This window comes from Myotis davidii, unplaced genomic scaffold, assembly GCF_000327345.1.
Source record: "Myotis davidii unplaced genomic scaffold, ASM32734v1 scaffold4, whole genome shotgun sequence".
Classification (NCBI taxonomy): domain Eukaryota; kingdom Metazoa; phylum Chordata; class Mammalia; order Chiroptera; family Vespertilionidae; genus Myotis; species Myotis davidii.
In genome coordinates, this window is record NW_006294707.1 from 24,965 (window position 1) to 29,402 (window position 4,438).

Consider the following 4,438-nt stretch of genomic DNA (forward strand, 5'->3'; position numbering starts at 1 on the left):
ACCCCCTGTGTGTGGCGTGCAGGAGGCAGCCGATCAGTGATTCTCTCTCATCATTGAACTTTCTATCTCTCTCTCCCTCACCCTTCTCTCTGAAATCAATAAAAATATATATTTTTAAAACAGAACACTTGGAATTTGTGTTGGCTTCACCAAGGAAGGCTTCCTGGCAGAGGCTGAGATGTGAGGAGAAGGAGCTGTTTTAACAGCTTAGGAGAGGATCTGAGGTGAGGGAGAGCCTGGAACTGGCGAGGGAGAGGGCATAGCGGGAGTTGCCTCTGTAAGCTGTCTGAACTCTCACACAGGCTCACTGGTGAACATGGGGGCCTGTATGCACACACTCACGCCTCCATGCACAGTCATCCATGCACACTCATAACCACATGTCACATCCCAGGTGTAAGCACACATAAGTCTTCTCAGATCTCCGTGCACAACCATGGATATGCAACATGCATCCTTGTTCGCACACATGCAGTCAGATGCAGACCTACAGGGTGTGAACCCGGCCTTTTCTGGAGTTCAGATATGCTTTTCCCTGCATATCGGAAGGGGGCCTGTAAACGTGGGTCCCCCAGCAGCTGTGTCACCTGTCAAATGTCCCGGCCCCACTACCTGGGCTCCATGCCCAGCCCCTGCACCAGGTCCCACAGGTGGGGGACAGGAGTGTCTTTTATGCTGTGCACTTCCTGGTCACTGGATGCAGGCTGCCCCAGGAAATGGGGTGACCTTTAGAGCGGAGGTTCCCTTCAACCAAGAGCACTCACAGGGGAGACAGGCTCTCCTCAGATCTGTCAATGGCCGGCACTCCCCCCCTGGGAGGGTGAAAAGGTCTGTGGGCAGCCCTGGCACAGATGCCCAGCTCCCCTGCCTTGCAGGCTCCCTGAGTCCCTGGGCTGCAGCCATTCTCTTCCATTGGGTTCTCCTGGGCCCTGGGCCTCGTGGACGCTCCCACATCATCCCACCTCCCTGCCTGGGTCTCTGGACCCTCCACACCCTCTCTCCCTCTCCCGCTCCTTCTCGCCCTCCATTCCTTGGTGAGTCCATCTCTGAACACAGGGAGCTGAGGAGTGGGGAGGGGTTAGGAAAGGCCACTCCGATCCCAAGCCTCTGTGACCCAGGTCAGTGGCCAGGGGCTGACAGGCAGTGCTGGGCTGTGGCTTTGTTACCTGCAGGCTCTGTGGGTGGCAGTGGCTTTCCACGTTCTACTGACAGAGTACCCTCCCCTTCTTGCTCCCCCAGTCCTCTGGTGACAGCGCCCTCTCCTCTGCTCACACAGACACCTGGCACGAGTGCGAGCGGAGGCCTCTGGGTCCTGGTGAACCCTCATCCTTCCTTCCCAGGGAAGCTGTGGGCCAGGGGACCCTGGCTTAGAGAGGGGGCTGCCCACCTGGACTCTGGCTATATTTCATCTGTGATGCACATGTGTTTCCACACTTTAATATCCCCAAAGCTGTGACATGCATGTCCTCAGGTCCTGCATATATGCATTCAAGTTCTTTGGTTGATTAGCCCCACCCACCCTCTATCCCCCGCCTTCCCTCTGAGATTCCACACTCTGCTCCATGCTCCCATATCTCTGGATCCACTCTGTTAATCAGTTTATCTTGTTACTTAGATTCCATGTCGGAGTGAGATCATGGGATACTTGTCTTTCTCTGACTGGCTTATTTCACTCAGCATGTACTCTCCAGGTCCCTCCATGCTGTCTCAAAGGGTAAGAGATTCTTCCTTTTACTGCTGCATAGTATTCCATGGTGTAAATGTACCACAGCTTTTTTATCCACTCATCTACTGATGGGCACTTGGGCTGTTTCCAGATCTCAGCTATTGTAAATTGTGCTGCTATGAACATAGGCGTGCATACATTCTTTCTGATTGGTGATTCGGGTTTCTTGGGATATATTCCCAGAAGTGGGATCACTAGGTCAGATGGCAGTTCCAATTTTTTTTTTTTTTGAGGAAACTCCATACTGTTTTAAACAGTGGCTGCACCAATCTGCATTCCCACCAGCAGTGTAAGAGGGTTCCCTTTTCTCCACATCCTCGCCAGCTTCTTGTCATTTGTTGATTTGTTGATGGTAGCCATTCTGACAGGTGTGAGGTGGTACCTCATTGTCATTTTAATTTGCATCTCTCTGATAATCAGTGACCCTGAGCATTTTTTCATATGTCTCTTGGCCATCTGTATGTCCACTTTGGAAAAGAGACTGTTTAGGTCCTTCGCCCTTGTTTTAATTGGATTGTAGGAGCTAACATTCTAAAAGAAAACACACACCTCTTCTACATGGTGTTTCTGTTTGCGGTTTGGGGGTGCTGAGGAAATGGTCTGCAGGGCGAGCTTTGGATACACCTCAGCCCCATTGTTTAGGGAGAGAAGGAGAGGAAGGCTTTTAAGGCAGCCAAAGGCAGACATGCTGGGTAGGCAGAGCTCCCAGGGAGGGAACACAATCCTGACTAGTCAGGCATTTGCTGCAGTAAATAGGCCGGGGGGTGGGGGGGCAAGGGGAAATGGTGAAGGGTGCAGGGTATCCTTAGACAGAGTGGAGCCAGAAGGATCCTGTGGCTTTTTTCCCAAGCACAGGGCCACCAGGCAAGACGGCTGTGACAGGGCACAGGGCTAAGAGGGCATCCTGTGACCTGACAAGCAGGAAGAAAAAAGAACGAAAGTTGAAGGCAGGCTGGGAGGATCAAGAAATTCTTGGAAGCAAAGCTGCCTGGAGGCACAGAACCAATGGTGAATTCTACCCAGTGTCAGGTGCGCCAAGAGCATTTTGGATTTCCTAACTCAGAAAATACCATGTACTACGATTTCATTTATTTATTTATTTATTTGTTTGTTTGTTTATTATTTGTTTGTTTGTTTATTTGTTAATCCTCACCCAAGGATATTTTTCCATTGATTTTTAGAGAGAGTAGAAGAGAGAGGGAAAGACAGAGAGAGAAACATCAATGTGACAGAAACACATCAATTGGTTGCCTCCTGCATGAGCCCTGACCTGGGTTGGGCCCGGGAGGAGCATGCAACCAAGGTACATGACCTTGACCGTAATGGAACCCGGGACCCTTGGGTCTGCACGCCGAAGCTATACTAGCATTTGCTGAGCCAAACCGGCTAGGGCTCTTAAGATTTTTATTTTGTGTGTGTGATTTTAATATTACAATTTTAAATGGATCACACTACTTTTTTCTGATCAACCCCCCACCTTTGGGGGAAAAATTTTTTAAAAAAACAACTTTCTCCCCCAGGGGCCTGGCCAGGGAAGAGTGCACTATGGGATGGGAGTGGGAACAGGAGAAGTTATTAGAATTTTGTTGTTATGATAAACTTTGTATTTAAACTTGGTAAAAAGCCAATTACCTGCCAAGAGGGAATAAGGAAGAAATTTCCAAAAAAGTGCAAAATCCTTTAGTGAAGTTTCAGAACCAAAAGACTAATTGACATGAAAAGCTGGAGAGAAGTGTTTGAAAAGTTCATTCACAAACTTTTATTCCACTTACATGAACTTAATACATGTGTTCTTCACCATTAGGCCTAGATTGTGGGTGAAAATTCCATAAGACGTTACACAAAGTCAGCCAGCATCTCAACGGATTCCCCTGGAAACTTTACAACACAGGCATGTCAGGCAAGTTGCCAAAACAAATCACAAGAGCAAAGGACCTAAGAAGAGTGACATACATGGGTTTTCTTTGTGTTTTCCTGCTGTTTGATAAACGTGAAGGAATGGGTGGCAAGCAGTTCCTTCCGCTCATCGTCACCGCACATTAGCCTTAGGTTGCCTAAAGCATTAAGGACCATCAATAAAATGGGGCAGCAAAAATGATGAGAGCCAACAGCAGGGAACTTAGCAGATACTGGGATGTGACCCGCTCTGCCCTTCTCCGGGGTCCCCAGGGTCCCGGCTCAGGGACCCCCTGCAGCTCTGGTCACAGGTGCCCACGCGGAGACTGCGAGTCACAGGCAAACGCTGTGCAGCGTGGACTGTCCTGGGACCCCGTTCCTGCCCAGCCCTGGGCGGCTCCCACTTAAACACCCACAGCCACACCTGTGCCTGCGACCAGGGACCCTTTTGCTCCCGCCAGGACCAGCCACTGTGCAGGCAGTTCTCTCTGCTTAGACATGGAAGCACTTTTTTAAATGATTGATTGGAGGAGAGAAAGGAAGAGAGAGAGAGAAGCGTCGATTTGTTGTCCACTCACTTATGCTCCCATTGGCTGCTTCCTGTATGTGCCCTGGCTGGAGGTCGCCCCTGCAACCATGGTGTATCGGGAAGACACTAACCAGCCGAGCTCCCCAGCAGCGTAGACATGGAAGCAATTCAAGCATTGGCTCCGGTGAAGCCACATGTCCCCAAAGCACCCCTAGGCCAGACACTTATCACTTGTATAAACTTCCACATCCCATGTCCGCCACCTGGAGATGGAAACAGAACTACCT